Below are 19385 nucleotides of genomic sequence, written 5' to 3'. Positions count from 1 at the left end.
AGAACAGCACAACACTTATTTAAAACAAACAAATGTCAAATTCCTGCCTGCCATAGATCTCAAATGCTCAAGGGTTGCTCCTGTTTAAATGAGACACCAATGGCTTTCAGCAGAGCTTGGTGACGTACATCCTTCCATAGGGTTGGAAACATGCCGTTCTCTTGGATGCACATTGTGTTCTGTGGACATGCTGAATCTCTTTTCTCAGTACTTACATGTGACTCAGAGGGAAAGTATTGATAGTGGATATGGCAGTAGATTGCATATGGCATTGAACTTTGCACATTAGGCTTGTTAGGAGATATTGCCACCTATTGTTTTCTATCTTGGTTGCATTGCATTCTTAATAAGTAGTTGGGTTTCATGCCTTTTAGCAATATTCCAGATAGAAACTTTATGAGATGGGAATCTGCATTTTGTTATTGATGTTAAATAAATGGATGATTTTCTAGGAGTAATTGTTTTTTATCTATCCTAGTTGTTTCTTTAGCAAGTGTCACTATGACATTCAAATTCTTCAGAGATCTGCAGAGTGAAGCTTATCTGAAATTAAATAGTATTTTATCTCCTGAAGTTCTAGACAGCTCTGTCTTATCCATAATATGAAATGACTCCCAGTTAGCTAGGAAAGTTCATAAAACGTAGATTTTTGCTTCTTTTAGAAATAATCAGAAGCTATCACACTAAACTGATTTGTTTACTTTAGAGAAAGAAAAAAAAAAGTCTTTTACAAAGACCTCTTTAGTAACTACAAGCATTTGTTTTTCTTTTGGATAGTTTATTTGCTACAATACAGATCTTGGACAATGAAAACCTTTGGACTTCAGATCAAATCATATATTTGCTTAAAATCAAGTTTGTCTTTCACTTTTTTTTTGGTCTTTTTAGCATGAAAACATATATATATATTTTTTTCTTAATGCAGATTAAGACTGTTTTTCACAGCATTTTTTTCAGTTAATGAAAAATGCAATTATTTGTCTGACTTAATGATATTCTTCCTATGATCCTTGTTAATAATCTTATGATCCTTGTTGCAAAGTTATTCAACTGAATCTGTCCTGAAATAGCTTGAATATTTAAATGCAGATAGGCAGTACCATATAGCATATAACAGTACCATATTCCACAGATGGATGGAATCAAAGTGAATGTCCTGATACAACTAGGAAGCTACTGGATGAAGAGGAATGATATCCTCAGGGGCATTTCCTTATGTATTTTTCATGTTGCTGTCCTGGGCATTTTGGTCTGTCTGTAAAGTTCCTTTGGAATTGTGATATGAGAACATTTTCACCAAGATATTGAGCACAGGCTATCAGAAGAAAATGTGGCAGCTAGTTGCACATGTTTTTCCAACAGAACAGCCTGTTTTGTGTCACCATGAAGCTAAACTATGGCACACTGATACTAAGAAAGAATGGGAGTCCCAAGAGTCACAAAAGAACATAGTCTTTGTGAAATGGCACAGTGGGAAGAAACTATTTATTTATTTATTTGGGAAAAAATATTTTAGGCATACAAGGACCAAAGAACTGTCCATTGTGTTCTTGATAAAAATGTTAAGTGCAGTTGTAGCCATAGCCAAGCATAACAACAAAAACAACAAAATGAGGATACATAAGTTCAAAAATATATGGATAGTGCTTTGTCAGAGATGGCTGGACAAATTAGTTCTCAGCATTAGACCAAAACCAAAAGATAATTATTATCTTTACACTTAATTTCATGTAGAAGCTACTCAAAGTACTGTTCAAGTTCATTTCTCTTTGTTTCTCTTTGTAGTGAGTTTTCTAATAGATGCATTATTTCATCTTTGACTTACATAGTAATTCTTTTTTTAAAGACAGCTGCTCTTGAACCTTATTCATTACAAAGTTCAAGAAGACAGTTAGGGCTTTGGAGATACTTACAGAATAGTAAGAAAATTATCTTAAATTAACAAGGAAGCCCAAGTTTGTAAGATTTATATAGAAGAAAGATGTCAAACAAAAAACTTGTACTATATGTGGAAAGCAACTGGGAAAGAAACCTAGATTAAATAAGCACAGAATCACCTGACCAACTTTTTTATAGATCCACAAAAACAGAAGATGTTTTATTTCCCAACACCTTCAGATCACATCTTTCTGGAAAGAAAACATCAGTTAAACATAAAAATTGTATTTCATGTAAGTATAAATGGATTAATGTTATAATTTAGTTACATATGAGGTTTAGATTAGTTGAGTTAGTGTTTCTTCTGCCCTAAAACTCTCTGAGTTTACAGGAATTTATCACAGAGGAGTATCCAGACCACAAATAGCATCCTGGAAAAGGAAGAAAACACTTTTTTTTTTTTTTTTTGACATATTCATCTCAAAACACTTTGAAAGTGTAACATAATAGTAGCTGAAGTCAGTGGCAATAAACTTGCATGACTTCATATCACTTGGGAATGGCATTCAGCCATTTTCTTACAGCTTTCTATGATAAATGTTCTAAGGCTTTTTTTTTTTTAAGTTACAAATTGGTGGATGTTTTGAGGACTTTTTTTTTTAATATTGACTTAATTTAATTTTATGAATTTTTAAATTAAACAAACTTCATTAGCTTTGTGTTTTTATGTTTATAGGAGTACTGTGTGAAATTTTATATTTTACAAGACTCTAAATAGAGATTCATGTTACATACATATATATATACATATTATTTTTTTCCTCAAGAATCAAAATTTGGTAGAAAGCTTCCTTAATATTCTGTGATGCTGGTGATCTCATTTGTACCATTCAGATATCCATCAGTATTGCTAGAGCTCATAGATCTTTTCTCTCAGTCATCTGGTCTATCTGGTATCAAGGGAAGTAAATAAATAAATGAAAACGGTGAACATCTGAGTATCTTCTGAATTACCTCAGAGGAGAGTAAACTTTGATGAATTCACATCAGTAATAAGAAGATATTAAAGTCTTCTGTAAAATATTGATCTTTTCTAGTTTGACTAACTCGATAAAATCATTAAATTTGACTGAACATAAGACCATAGAATCCTAGGATAATTCGGGCTGCAAAGGGCCACAGGAGTTATCCAGCAAAATTTTCTGCTCACAGCAAAGTCAGGAATTATGTCAGACCAGGCTGCTGAGAACTTTATTCAATAAGGTTTTGAAAATTTCCAAGGACCTCTCTGTGCAACCTGTTTCTCATCCAACTGAGATCAAAGCCAATTTGAATAGTTTTGCATATTTTAACACATAAAAAAATAAATAAATATAAAATAAAATAAAACAAAAATAATTAAGTAAAATAAAATAAAAAAATAATTAAGTAATATAAAAAAAAAATAAAATAAAAAGTATCTCTGTTTAGTGTGGTGGGCTTATTTCAGACAGAAAGAAATCACTTTTGACATTTCTAGGAGGGCTGAATTCACCCGACTCCATAGGAGGATGTGATACTAATCTTCTCTTATCCAGTAGTAGAGTAGTAGAGAATATAGACAAGATATCTGAGACTGTCTCAATTCTCTAGTTCAATTTAGGGCTTTAGAAGCTATCTCTTACTACTTCCAGAAATATACTTTGTCTTATACAACTACAACCTACAGGGGTGGGAGGAAGGCATAGTATTTTGAAACTAGAAGTGGGTGGATTTGAACTGAAGTCAACAGAAAGCAGCTGGGTATCTTAATTAATAAGTAAACTTCACTGAGACTGAAATCACTCATGATGGAGCTAAATCACTGTGTGTATTAAAATATATATGAAGACAGAGAACAAGAGTATGAAAATGACTTACTGACCCAGTGATTAGCCACGTACCCAGGAAGTTTTGATCTGTACTCCAGGACATATTAATTATTCTTGTCAGCTAGAACTGTGTTATTACCATAAGGAATATAGCTTAAGCTATCTAATTGGTTGTCAAATTGTCAATGTCTCAGATAGTGTGATAGTATGATTAAGATCTCCAGATGCAGGAGAGAACTGAAATGAGGTATTTTGTGACCATGCCAATATTGCTTGTCTGTAAACTTTTTGATAAAAAAACTGCACTTTATTTTCCTCTGATACCTTTACTATTCAATATATGTTAACTGCATACACATGATAGGAAATGCATTTTTTCAGTAAATTTATAACAAATCTAACTGAAGATTCTGCACTGCTCTAGCCTGAACCATTTCCCACTCTCTTCACAAACACTTGGCCTTGGGTTTATCCTTGGTACACCCCCTATCAAATCTAATGTCGAATTTTTCAGTCAACTTCCACCATCACTTCACTAATGGTGCCAGTCCTTATCATCATTTCACAAACGCCTCTGCACCCTCTTCCACTTCCCCTCATGCTTGAGAAGAGATTCTCATCCATATTTTCAGTCAGCCTATTTTTACATTTTTTATTCTTCTTAAAACCAGCTTCTGGTGAGATACCAACATTGTGGATATATTAAGACTATACATTGTTAAGACTATACATTATTAAGACTATGTTCTTTGTACATCAGGATTTTAATGCTGTTTAGGATTCATTACACAAAGCTGCAATAGAACTAATAAACAGTAACAGTTTTTTATGTTAAGACTGATAAGGGTAAGAATTTTATTACAGGAAGGTGAATCCCTGCTTGCTCTTGGAATTTTATATCACAGTGTAGTTATAAAACTACTTAAGAGAAACTTCAGTTCTCCAGAACTTTTTGGTCCATAGAAGAATAATTTCTGAAAGTGGCACAAAAATACCAAAGGATGTGCACTATCAGAAATACAATTTAGACAGTTAGGCTGAAATGCATATAGGAACATGACCACAGATTGCCAAAATTATGGCTCTTCTGAGGCACTCAGGTAGCTCATTTGGATATTGTTTAAATTCAACCTGAATTCCACCACCTTGATACATCTATGTAAGTTTATATATATTAATATATATATATATATTCAAAATATTGACCTAATTTGTGTAGGGAAAAACAAACAAACAAACAAAGGGATTCCTTACGGAGTTGACTTTTTTTTTTTTTTTTTTTTTTTTAAAGTTAGAAATATCTGCTATATGTATTTTATAGGGGTTGATTTGAACTGGGAAGAAGATACTGAAAGCTGTTCATAAAGGCCTTGAGATCCTGTTCCACAGCAGACAAATCCAATAATACCAATATGAAGGTTCTTGCAGAATCAAAGTGCTTTTTGTTTGTTTGTTTGTTTCTCTAAACCTACACTGAGAATTACAATACATGTGAATAAATGAAATGTAGAGGGGTAATACAGTACCTGTGGCCTCAATGGTTCAGAAACTGTGAGTCACACCACAAACACAATCATATTTTTTTATTCCTAAAAGAAGAAAAAAAAACCTTTTCTTATCCAGATTGGTGTAATTCTTCTTTTCAACATTTCTTCTTTAGAACTTGAAATATTCTTCTTTCTGTTTAAATAAAAACACCTTTTTACAACTCTAGAAGCTGGACTTTAAGGAGGAAAACCAACACCAACAAGTAGCCTAGACACAGGCAATCTTATGGGAACAATACAGTCACCCCTCAGACAAGCAAGAAGGCAGCCTAACACTATCATCATGTGGCTGCCCTTCTGCAGGGCAGGATTTTCTTCCTCATGCATCCCCAGAGTCAGGCTGTGTCCTTTGCTCCTCAGCAGCTCTGAAAAAATAAACATTAAGAAGAAAGACCTCCAGGGAAATCGCAGGGTTTCATGGGCCTTCTCTACCCTCTCTGTTGCTTTTATCACCATTAAGCAATTGGAGATTTGGCAAAAGCTGACGTTTACTGTACGGATGGCTCAATTGACCTCTAGTGATGGAAAATGCTTAAGATTTAGTTTTTCTGTGTAAGATCAAAGAATAAACATCAGTGGCTATGCAAAGTCTGAAGTCAGTTTAAAGTACATTTTAAAATATGACTTCAATATGGTTTTGTTCTGTAGTAAATATTTTAAAATATTTATACAAAATGCTTGTATCTGGTCTGTAGGAAGACTTTTAAACATCATAGATTGAGACAGTCTATGGCACAAGTATCCCGATCATAATACAATGGAGAGAATGCTGTTTTCACTACTTTTGTAATTATCTAAATTTAAGCCAGGATTTTACCAGTTAGTAAAAGTAAATGATTTTGATTTACTCTGGTTTAACATCTCTCCCACTGACTTTCCAACCCCCCCAAAATGATTTGTTTTTGAGACAGGGATCCCCTTCCCTCTAACCAGATGAAAGCTTTGGTGGTATTCCAAATGGGGAGAAATGCAAGTGCCCTTCCTGTTAGAGATTTATGGAAACATAGATAAACTTCAATAGAAAACATAATATCAGGCAGTATCCTCTCAAATAGTGTTTTTTTTTCTTTTCTTTTTTTTTTTTTTTAAAAAAAAAAGTCATTATATAGAACTTATCCACTATATAACTAGATAAAATATTTTTAAACATCTAATTATACATAAATTTATATTTCTAGCAAATCCTACAGAAACAATATATTTATGTAGAAAACATTATTCCAGTTCTTTCAAATGCTACAGGATCATTCCATTAGAGATCTATTAATCTTATAGAGTATAAAATGTCTTCACTTAAAATGTATTGTAGAAAAATAGATTAAAACTGTCTGTGCCTATTTTCCCTCAAAGCCATAAAGAATTTTGAAGATTCAATATATTTTGCCTTTTTACCAGCCTTCATCCTCTGATGTATTACAGACAGGAAAATTCTTTCATAAGATAATGGACGTGTTAAAACAAATAGCCCACCAGCAGCTTGGCCATTAAACAGTCCCACAGGTTGTTATAGACCTAGCCCAGAAATGACTTTATTAGAACCAGCCAAGCAAATGTGCCAGCTCCCTTTCCAACTGGTGGAAAATTTAATTCCAGAACTGGCATGTGGGTGTTGCAGCTGCCAAGCTTGCCTCAGCGTGGCCAGATTTAGAGTCAACACAGGCAAATACCAAAGGACATCACTTGTATCCCATACCACTCCAAACTCTCCAGAGGCAGCCAAGATGATACTGTTATGCTTAGTTATTAATGATTTAATACTTGTTTATTTCAACACTTTGTGTCATCAGCCAGTGATTTCAGCACTCGTTCCTGAAAAGACTGTAATAATGGAACTTACCAGAAGATTAATGCTTCATCTGTGCAGAACGCAAACAGCTGAAAAATAGAGGAGGTTTCCTGAAACCATCTCTGGTAACCAAGTATTGCATAATTGATTGCAGGACAGACTAGAGCTCAAAAGCTGAGGTCTGGATCCAGATTTTCACAAAGTTCAGGTATGCTAGTTTAATTTAGTTTGTCCAGAACACAGGTTCCCCATTAACATCACATTTCTAATAGCATTTTTCCAAAGTTCAGAGCACATTAGATACATGGATTTACTTATGTCCTATTTTGATCCAGTTACAGTTTATGGATCATTGCATTATAATGATGTATATTTATGATACTACATAAATAATAGTTACACAATACACTGCAAAACATGTCATTTATAATGTTATTGTGACTCAATGATAAAGTATAAAATCTGGGCCTAAACTATAGTATTCAAATCCAAATTGAGATTCTTCACTCTTTTGGTGGTTTTCATTGTCCACAAGCACAGTACAAATGTATAAATTATTGGCTTACTGTTTTATACAAGCATGTGACATCTGCCAAAATGCAACACAAAAAAGAGGGGAAAATTGTCTTCAAGGTATAACATTTGCAAGTCATCTTGTGTTACTTGAAATTTGTGATATGTGTACAAATATTTCAACAGCAATGATCACAGTTTATTAGATATACATGTTTTCTCCACCAAAAAGTGTCAGAAGTTTGTAATTTTCGTTTAAGATTATATAGCAGTTATTTAGAAGAAAGAGATCAGTGTACAGATATGAGTCATTGTAAATACATTTTTGTTTAATGAATTATCAGTAAAATGATTAATTATTTAATAGTGGTAAATTGTTTAATTTGTTATCAGTAAGTTGCTGATAACTATTTTATTTTCACATTGCAACTTGAATCATATTAAATTTCTCTTCCACTTTCTTTTACATAATTTTACCCAAGAGTTTTTCTTCTGTTCAGTCAGGTTTTGATGCAGATACCCACCACAATATTGGCTTCCATTCCTTCCCAAATTTATTGTAATGTTGCTGAAGTTGCATGCTGTTTGCATGCTTTTGTTTAGTTACTGTTCACTGGCATAACTTAGTTGAGAACCTGACCCCAAGTAATATAACTGCATTCATGTAGGAAGTCAGTCTCCTTTGGAGAAACTGCTAATTAAATTCATGGTCTCTGAAATGAGATCCACAACAGACTGATCTGTATTCCTACTCTTGAACATGGTGCCTTTGTGATAAAATGAAGTCTCACTTAAAGTTCTAGAAAAGGTGGATGGATGCCTTTGAAAAGTCTGTGCCAGCTTGTGTCAAAAGAATTTGTACAGTGTCATGTGGAGGGGCCCACAGCTGGACTTACATCAATGTTTATGGTCTTTGCAGTGGACAAAGTATTTTCTCCATTTCCTAACAACCAGAATGTGGGTTTGAGCAAAAGGAACTCTGAAGATTTTCTGAGCTCATGAATTCCCTGCATTGCTCATTCTACAAAAATACAAATATGTACTGGTGTGGGGATAGGACTCTATAAAACATTTTGAAGAGTATGATTCTGGGTGGAGCCAAGCAATATATAAATTTCATTTTGGGGTGCATTAAGGATAGCATAGCCAGCCAGTCAAAAGAAGTGAATCTACCACTATATTTAGCATTAGTACAGCCTCACCTTGAATACTGTGTACAGTTCTGGACTTCCCAATATAAAGAGGATATTAAGGAACTTAAAAGTGTCCAGAGGAGGTAACAAGCTGATAAAAGAAAGGCATGTCTTGTGAGGAGAGGCTGTCCTCACAACTTGGGTTGTCCAGTCCAGAGAAAAGGAGGCTGAGAGGTGACATCAGTTCTCTCTGTAGCTTCCTGAGGAGAAGAAAGAGGACAAGGTAAGAGGCACAAACTGAAACACAGGAAGTTCTGGCTGGATATGAGGAAACATTTATTTACTGTAAGAGTGACAGAGCACTTGAAAAGGTTGTCCAGAGAGTTTGTGGAGTCTCCTTATTTGGAGATATTCAAAACCCACCTGGATGTGATCCTGTGCAATGTGCACTAGGTGACCCTGCTTGGCAAAGGTGTTGGACCAGATGATCTCTAGAGGTTCCTTCCAACGTGAACCACTGGGTGATTCTGTGAAATGGGGAGGGATGTGCCTGCATCTGCTACCTAGTAAACAATGACAAGGACACATGGGAATGGCAAAAAGCTACACTTTGGGAGGTTCAGACCCGTTTTTTCCATTGGGAAAAATGTCTTTACCATGAGGTGGTCAAATACTGGAGCAGGTTTCCTAGTGAGGTTGTTGATGCCCCAAGGCTGTCAGTGTTCAAGAGGCGTTTGGATAATGCCTCTCTATTCTATTCTATTCTATTCTATTCTATTCTATTCTATTCTATTCTGTTCTGTTCTGTTCTGTTCTGTTCTGTTCTGTTCTGTTCTACTTTTCTATTCCGTTCCATTCCGTTCCATTCCATTATATTCTAAAGGAAGTCAACATCCATGATATTGCTTTCCATCATCCCAATGGATCCAAAATACCTGCAAACAGAGGTATCTAGTAAGGCAGGTTTTTTTATCTTTTCAGACAGAATCACAGAATCATTTAGGTTGGAAGAGAGATCCAAGATCACCAAGTCCAACCTCTGGCTTAACACTAAACCATATCGCTAAGCTCTACATCTAAACATCTTTTAAAAACATCTTTTAAAGACCTCCAGAGATGGTGACTCAACCCTGGGCAGCCCATTCCAATGCCTTACAACCCTTTCAGTAAAGGAGTTTTCCGAATATCCAACATAAACCTACCCTGGTGCAATGTTAGCTCATTTCCCCTTGTCCGATCTCTGGGCCCGTGGGAGAACAGACCAGTCCCCATCTCACTACAGCCTCCCTTAAGGTACCCATAGAGAGTGATAAGGTTGCCCCTGAGCCTCCTCTTCTCCAGGCTAAACAACCCCAGCTCTCTCAGCCACTCCTAGTAAGACTTCCTATTTCCTATGAAACATGCAATAATGAAACCATTAAAAAAGAGGGAGAAAAAAACTTGTGTTTTCTGTTTTGAGCTATAAAAATAAATATTTTATTTTATTTTATTTATTTATTTTTTTTTTAAAGAAAGTAGATGCTTTCAAAAGATAGATATTTACTTCTTGATAAAAGGGGTCACTCAAAATCACCGCCCACTTATTATTATTATTATTATTATTATTATTATTTGTCTGTTTGCTTGCCATGGTATTAAACGAGGAATAAAACTACTGAATTCTCTGAAAAGCTGCACAGGAATTCTTGATAGATGAGTTTCTATAGACTTAAAATACTTGCAATATATTAAACACTAAACAATATGAAATTATTACTTTCCATTGCATTCTATTCAGCACATTTTGTATGTTATTAAGTCGCATATTATGCACTATGCTATATTAAGAATTTGTGTATATAATCTAATATGCATAGCACTGCCAGGATTGAAAACTGAGCTATACAGAAAGAAACCATAATTCAGACATTAATGCCCACTGGTGTTCATGTTTTCATTGCTGGAGACAGCATTGCTAACTACAATCTCACACCACTCTGGGCCAAACACTTTTCATTATTTATTTTCCATTTAGTTTCCTTCCAAGAAATGTCCCCTGAAATGGCTGGAGGATGTTACTATTGTATTCTACAACCTACAAAATGCTTCAGTTGAACATTTTGGCACCTTATGGCATTTGTGTTTTTTTTTTCAGATGTGAGTCAGATTCTCCCATTATCATTCTTGTGTGCCTTGAATCCTTTGTTCTTGGGCTTATTGAGACACTGAATATGAGAGGGCATTTCTTTACTGTGCAGGTGACAGAGCACTGGAATAGGTTGCCCAGAGAGGCTGTGGAGTCTCCTTTTCTGGAGATATTCAAAACTCACCTGAATGCCATCTTACGCAATGTGCTCTAGGTGATCCTGCTCATCGGGGGGACTGGACTAGATGATCTTTAGAGGTCCCTTCCAACCTTTGCCATTCTGTGAGTTTGTGATTCTTCCAAACATTAGGTTAGATGAATTCTTCTAACCCATGGGTGCTACTAGTTGATGTTGTTGAACCTAAATATCTCTTTCTAACTAGCAATGCTAACTGGTTGTGATAATGTTATCCTTCAGATGAGCACCCATACAAAATACACTGTCCTCTATCTTCCATTCCTAGGACATCTGGTCTTGTACTTGTATATTTTATGAGTAGTCTTTTTCTCGCAGGAGACCCTCAAACTATGTTGCCTTCATTAGGGTGTCTAGTATAGCTCTCAAGATTACACAAACCTCTTATCCAGAGATCAGGTCAGGTCAGATAAGTGTAAATGAAATTTTTCATTATATTTTCATTTCCATCCTTCACATTCACAACTTAACACTCAGACCATACTTGGGCACAGATCCTGATGTCCTTAAATGAGTTTAAATGAGTTTAAATGACTTTTTTTTTTTTTTCCTTGTACTACCTCTGTACTTCATTTTTCCATGATTTTAGTGTCTTACAATGTTTCATACTCCATACCATGTATATATATGGATGAATGGTTTTATACTACACTTTTCTGAGCCTGGTGTTACACAGAGGACAGTGCCACAGAACATACCCTAAGAAGGAAGTACAACGTTCCCTGGTATGTCAGGAAGGAAAACAGCAGTACAAAAAGGAAAATGTTTCCTCTAGTGTTAGCAACATCAACCTAAAATATTATTTACATGTATAAAACACATTGGACTATTCCTATTCCACTTATAGTAGTTTTGTTACATAGTATAGCCATTAACTTCAGTTATGTCTCCACTTACACTAACAGAAGACAAAATATATTTGGGTTTAAAAATGCTTGTTCTCACGTTTTTGAATTGACACCAGAGATTTTTTTCCTTTATTTATTTATTATTTTTAATTTCAAAAAATAATAAAATCATTCAGACCAGAAAAGACTTACAGAGGTTTCTAGTTCTACTTCCTGTCTAGAGTAGGGTTAGCAATCAGGTCAGGTCAGGTTCCTCAGGACTTTTTCATTTGGATCTAGAAAACCTGCAGGAACAGAGCCTGTACAACCTCCATAGAATCATAGAATCATAGAATATCCTGAGTTGGAAGGGACCCTTAAGGATCATCAAGTCCAACTCTTGACACCGCACAGGTCTACCCAAGTTCAGACCATGTGACTAAGTGCACAGTCCAATCTCTTCTTAAATTCAGTCAGGCTCCGTGCACTTGATACAAAGGATCGAAAACCTAATCACAACAATGGTTCCACTGAAGAGGTGTAAGAGACAGCTGACACCTGCTCCAATGCTGGGCTATCCTCACAGTGAAAATGTTTTTCTTTATGAACAGTAAAATCTTCCCATATTTCAGTTTATGACCATTATCTTTCTTTCTCCCAGCACACACTTTAGTGAGTCACCTGGTCTTCCTGTCAGTAGCCGGCAGTCTTTCCCCCAGAAGCCATCTCTTCTCTAAGAGGAACAGGCCCAGGTCCCTCAACTTCTGCATGCAGAGTGAGTTGTCCAGCACTGACCATCTTGGCAGCTCACCACTGGGGTGTCTCAAGTTTATGAATGTCATTTAAGCTGATAGAGGAGGGAGGAGGAACAAAACTGAATGCAGTACTCCAGATGTAGTCTAATGAATAAAAGAGAATAATTACTTCCTTTAGTCTGTTGGCTTTACTCTTGTTGATACAGCCCACTATGCTGCTAGTCTTCATCACTGCCATGGTGCATTAAGCACTCTTAGGATGCTTTTGAAGAGAACTTGTTAATGAAACTTGCTAGTTTCAGTAAGAAGCATTATGGATTTATATCCCACTAAGTTTCTTACATTAAATTGCTCTATGGTGGGACATAGCTCTCCCCATTGGAAGCCTAGAGGGATTAGCATTGTATGCCTAAAGCTAGTTTATATAAATGAGTACTGGGGGATGAGGGGTAGTTATAAAACGTGTATACTGTGAAATCTTCTGAGATATGATTTTTTAAAAAAATAACAACCATCTTGAAAATCTATATATTCCAAAAATGTCACAAAACAAAAGGATATGCATTTGAGTAAATATGATTTCAAAACAAACTTCCTAGGAAGCAGAAAGCCCCAGTGCAAATTGAAACAATAGAAAAAGAATATATCTGGTAAAGAATTCTTTATAGTTAAAACTTACTTCCTACCAAATAAAAAGATAGTACAGTTTTGATGAAAGACAAATGGAAGAAGGAAGAGAATATTTTATCCTTATCAAAGGAAAGGTAGATGTGAAATAATGTAGGGCATTGGAGTAGCTAAGGTTAGCTTTTTAATTTACTCAAGGATGAGTATTTTGTATTTCTATGCTTTTGTAGATGTTTCAAAGTTTCAGATGTTTCAAAGTCTGTAATGAAGAACTTAACCATTTTCTTTGAAACAAACAAACAAAAAAAAAACACTTTGTTTCTATTGCAAACTTGTCTAGGGTGAAAAATTATGGATAAATTTAGAAAGCATGAATTGTAAAATTTTCAAGAAATTCACTAGTTCAGAAAAAAATATATAAGCAGATCCAGGTTGATATCTGCAACCCAAGGAAAGGATGGAGAATATCACCTTTCAGCTTGTAAACCCAGCCAACCTGCCAAACCCATGAAGTTCCAATTAAAAAGGAAGAGATCTTCCTGGGAAATGCTATCTTGTGTTCCTCTTGGAAGAGCAAAAAGTATTGAGGCATTCCACAATCTGAGGAAAGCCTTTTTATTTTATTTTATTTTATTTTATTTTATTTTATTTTATTTTATTTTATTTTATTTTATTTTATTTTATTTTATTTTATTTTATTTTATTTTATTTTATTTTATTTTATTTTATTATTTTAATTATTTTATTTTATTTTATTATTTTATTTATTTTATTTTATTTTATTTCATTTATTTTTTACTTGTTCATTTTGGTGGATGCTAAACATTCATTTGGGATTTTTGCTAATATGATCTTCTCTGCAGAATCAAACAGCAAACTGTCAGGAACATTCCTATTATTTTGTATAGATTGATAAAACTTTTCCAATCATACTGTTGGTCTGGTGTTTTAAAGAAATTATTTACTAGCCTACAGAAAGAATTTCAAGGTGGAGTGGTCCCCCTTTTTGAAGCTACTCTTTGTTTTTTTGCAACTGTCCAGTCTACCTAACTATTATTTAATAATAATTGATGGCTGGATTCTGTTATTTTCGTAAGTTTCATAGTGTAATGCCATGTAGCAATGTTATGCTGTCCAACTCAAGCTGATCATAAAAGGAAAAACTCCATACAGATTTTCTTCTTTAAAAACTACTAGAAGTTTCTGTTCAATTCACTCTCCCATTTAAAATTTCAGAACAGTAGTGATGCTAGCTAGCTGTAGTGACCTTGTATTTATTTATTTATTTATTTAATTAATTAATTATATTCTTTTAAAGAAAAACAACAGTATGTGAAACTGAACATAGGCGAATGAGTTGGATTTTCAGAGTTTATTTCTGTATTTGGCTGGCTTCAATTAACACATAAAGGCTTTGTAAAACCTTTATACCTTCATTTTTAAAATGGGGATAACTATGAGTTCTTCATGTGATCCTATGAATTTAATATTTACAAGGATCTCTGAAGATTTGCTAATGATAGAAGGTCTTATCAGTGCAAGGTATTATTGCTACATAGCTGATTAATGGAACTATGCCTGCAGGGGAGAACGAGAGCAGAGGAGGAAGAGAGTGAAAATAGAAACCATACTTTTGTCAGATTCAAGGAGCTAGTGAAGAATGAGGACAAAATGCTACATTGCTTTGTAGAAAATTAAGGATCACAGCTACATCTATCACCATAAATGGCTTGCTTGAATTGCTTGCATTCTCTGTCTGAGCTGCAATATTTCATTCAAGTAACCATTCGTTAAACACACATCCTGAAAGCAAATAACTTTAATGTAAATAATTTGTGAAGCATTGTTCCATCTGTTGAAAATGTGCAGTAGTAGTTTCAACCCTTGTCTAAACCAGGCAAGCTACTTTCAGGCAAGTTTGGGAGGTAAATGAACTGTCTGGCTGCTTTTCTTGGCAACATCTCTTATTAGTGGGAGGTGGCAGTAAAGAGAACATGAGGAAGACTGAAAGTGTTTACTTAAAACTTTAGCCAAATGGCTAGGGAGAGTTAAGATAAATCATAACTGTCAATGATGACAACTTTAGACTGCTACTAGTTCACTCCTGTTTATGCAGTTTTAAATGCTGCACTTAGAAATGTTTAGGAGCAGAGTGAATTTTTATTGACAGATGCCATAAGTTGTTTAGATGTAAATATTCTGGACTTGGTTCTAACAGTGACATGGAAGATTTGCAGGAAGAAGGCTGTAAAGCTTCACACAACACTTGAGAGATAATATTTTTTAAGAGTGTCTCCAAAGTATGCATCTGTGACTCATATTTCCCCAAGGAATAAGGTCCATAGATCAATGCAAGCTTATTACACTTTCCCACAGAAAAAAAAAAAAAAAAAAAAAGGCAGAAGAAAATGTTGCAGCAATTGGCTATATGAGATTATTGAAATAAGTCAGTTTTCTCTTCTCTTTCTCTCATTCTATTCTTAAACACCTTTATCCCTCCTTCTCCCCTCCCTCCACTTTTTTTTTTTTTTTCCCTCTGTGATGGCTCTTATTGTAACATTTAAATATCAATAAAGACCTCAAGGTAAGATAGCAACAGGACAGAAATTCAGCCAGTAAGCTTTTTTTTTCTTTTATTTATTTATTTATTGTTTTTATTTCCTAAAAGATTGAAAAGATTGAATTGTGCTGACCAATGCCATGATGTCAGATTACTATGTTAAAGATCAGGGTGAATTGATCATGGATTTAAATCAATTCATATTTTAACTGTGGCAGCTGCTGCTTCTTTTAATATATTTACTTCAGTTTAAGTAAGTAGCCATCCAGATGCTGTTTTGTTTATAGAGTTCTATAGGATTTGCTTTGTAGACTGTAATATTGCAGTACTGGTTCCAGGAAGAAAAATAACTCAACAATTGCAATAGTCTAATCCTGAGTTCAAATCCCTTCTCTGTTTAGAAATGAAAGTTATCACTGAAAGGCTTATCTTCCAAATATCTTCAGTATGGATTTTTTAAATGAATCATTTTTAAAACACAAAGAGTTTAGTACAGAGGTACTCCCCCCTGGATTATTCATGCACTCCTATCTGTATAGATCAAAATGGACCTTCTCAGTGGATTTTTGTAGCTTGTATGCAGAAGTACATGAGCAAAAATAGATTCTGCTGACACACGTGTAACCTCTGTTCAAGAATATACTCTGTACTTGACATTGAATTACTCTGAATTCTAACTGTATTTCTGTTACTGAAAAAGGATAAAGGGCCTGTTTTTGTACATTATCCAAGTCTTCTCAAGCTAAATATACAGGCAGCCACCAGTTCTTGAGATTCACCAGTTTGCTGCGAGTCCCCTATCAACTAGACCAGGAGCCCTCTTACATTTTTTAATCTCTTGTACAGCAAATCTTCTTACATCCAGCTAAAGAGGAAAAGCCTTAATTGAGGCTTTTGAGGGAGAGTTTTCAAAAACAAGTGAAACCAGGTACCTATCTAGAGACCAGGTAATATAAAATGGCTCATATTCATCCAGTGTAGAACTATCTCTACTTATAACAAAAGTTTCTTGGAAAGAACGGGATGGGCTAATCTAAAACACAGCCAGAGAGTGCCCTAAGAACTGTGAATGAACAAGCGTTTGGTACTTTAACTCTTTCTGATCGTACTTATTTTATTTAGCAATATCATTATACTCAGGATTTCTCAGAGAAACGTCATGCTCCTACCTCCAAGCATTAAGTTCTTCTAGAGCTAGTCAGCCTAAACTTAAGGATGCAATTTACCTGCTGAAACATAGGCTTTTAGTGCCTAGCAGACAGTTACAATCTGGGATTTAAACAATTCATGCACCTCTAGAGTGACAGTTATACTCCTACAGGTTACATTAACAGGTTAGGCTGCATTTCTCATATGGGTATCTCAATGGATCTGCATACCTAATATTAATCAACTGAATCATTCTGTGAGCATATTAATAGAAAAAGTGCAATTTCACTTCCTTCAGACATCAGAACTTTTGAAGAGCTGCAGTGTAGGTGCCCACATGACCTCCACTTTAAGTCATTGGAGATCCAGACACAGAGTCAGATTCTGAAATGTAAACACTCAGTGGCATTTGAAGTGTGTTTTTCTTGGCCTGCAACTATAATTCCAGGAAACACAGCTCTTCCAAAGGTTCTCTGTCACATCTACCAGGCCCATGTAGGCATTTCAGTTACACTCAGGCAAGACGGTTACATATTTAAAACAAACTGTTTGGGAAAACAAGTTGCAATAAATAAATGAAAAGGAATCTAGAGTCCTGTCATGATGATACTAAAGAGCTACACTTGGACTTACAGACTGCATTAAATGCATTGATGATGGATTTAATTCTTTTTCCTTACTGGGGCATCCAATGCACCCGGACCAGAGAAACCTGTACTCTAGGATCCATGGGGTTCTCAAGAGAAAACTCATAGAGAGAAATAAGCACTTGTAGATAAGACTCATTTCTTCTCAATGATTCCTAAAATACATTAAGATGAGCTGCACACTAGAAGAGACTATTTTATTCAGTTGACTGTAAAAGTGGTTTAATGTGACCTGCCCAGTCAAAAATATCTTCAGTGCACATATCTAAAATAGGGGACACAAACTCCACTGTGAGTTTAATTATTTTATGCCATTTGAGACACAGTAGGTTGCCTAAGACTCTTGCAAAGTAATTAGATGTGACACAAAATCTTCAAGGGACCAATATCCATCGGCTGGGAAATCTATCTGGAAGTCAGTTAGGGTGTCCCTGAAAATGTTTGGGGGATAGCACTGGAACCCTATGTTTAGCATATTGAGACTTCAAAGCAAAGCCAATGTCTTTTCATGAACAATCCTCAAATAGCAGAAGTGGAGCTACAAGATGCTTAGCTGTTACGGATAACAGGTGTTACTGATAACACTGATTTAACAAACCAAATGTTTATTCAGTCCATCAGGTCTATAGATAGTTTAAAGAAAAAGAAATGTACTGAAGCTGACAGTAGTGTCAACAGTTCCAAAAAAAAAAAAAAAAAAAGTGATAACTGAACAGATAAACATATTTTACCTTAGCAGTTGACTGACTTTGACATAAAAATCAAATCTTAAAGAAACTGACAATTTCAAGATCAAAACATAAAAAATCTGCAAGTCATTTAAAAATAAATTCTGTGAAGATTTTATAAAAACAGGAATTTTCTTGGAAAAATGAACAAATCAAATATTCATCTTAACATGTCTTCTTGTTAAGTCTTTAATATTCAGGAAAAAAATAACCAGTTTTAAGCATTGAAAAAAAGGATTTTTATCCCAGAAAAAAAGATGGCCAATCAAAACTGATTTTGCAAAAGATGGCCAATTAAAACTGATTACAAAATTTTAAAATCCAATTTGAAATGGAAACTTAGGTATACATATTGATATCTGCATGATTTAATTGATAGCACAGATATCCTCTAGAAAAAAATCCCTACCACCACCACCACCAAAAAACCAATGGCCTACAATATCTAACAATATCTCAAGTATCTTTCAAATATTCTATACTTTGCTGAAGATATTTTGAAAACTTTTGCTGTAAAGATGATGTAACTTTGTTGACATCACAGTCCTCAGTATAAACCTGTAAAGATTAATCTGTTCAAAACTTATGAAGCAGTAGTGGAAATCTTTGAACAATTAGTGACCCCTAAACAGAAATCTGGAGGAAAAACAAAACAAAACAAAACAAAAACAAACAAACAAACAAATAATAATTAAAAAACAAACAAACAAACAAAAAAAAAAACACCTCTAGGATTCATATAGTACTTTTCATATAGTAGTTGGGGTTGGTTTTCAGTGGAGTACGGGAAAGCTTGTTCTATTCAGTTAACACACCATGAGTGAAATGAATGGATAATACAGTACAGCTCTACACAAAGTTGAAAAGGGCATTCCCAAGGAACTGCAATTCCATCACTATGGTATTTAATACAGAATACAGCAAAGGACATGTTATAAAAGTAAATACATGGTGCTAAACTAACAGAGATAACCAGAATGATTTAGAAAGAAAAGGTCTTGGCTAACTTGATGTTTCAGGAGGCTGCAGACAAAGCTGATAAAACACAGTATAATTTATTTGGA

General features: G+C 34.7%; 1 long non-coding RNA gene across 2 annotated transcripts; it reads right to left on the bottom strand.

The window, feature by feature from the left end:
* Window positions 1–5039: 5039 nt before the first annotated feature.
* On the bottom strand, window positions 5040–19157 carry LOC110351871 (uncharacterized). 2 transcript variants are annotated; one of them, XR_011807894.1, is made up of 5 exons: window positions 19048–19137; window positions 12537–12754; window positions 8777–8967; window positions 7113–7150; window positions 5040–5317 (listed from the first exon to the last, which is right to left on the bottom strand). It is a non-coding gene; the product is annotated as an uncharacterized lncRNA (long non-coding RNA). The 2 variants fall into 2 exon arrangements; XR_002399875.4 differs by lacking the exon at window positions 12537–12754 and having other exon boundaries at window positions 19048–19157.
* Between the last annotated feature and the right edge of the window lie 228 nt (window positions 19158–19385).

This window comes from Anas platyrhynchos, chromosome 3 (genome assembly GCF_047663525.1).
Source record: "Anas platyrhynchos isolate ZD024472 breed Pekin duck chromosome 3, IASCAAS_PekinDuck_T2T, whole genome shotgun sequence".
NCBI lineage: Eukaryota > Metazoa > Chordata > Aves > Anseriformes > Anatidae > Anas > Anas platyrhynchos.
This window is presented reverse-complemented; position numbering and strand designations above follow the sequence as displayed.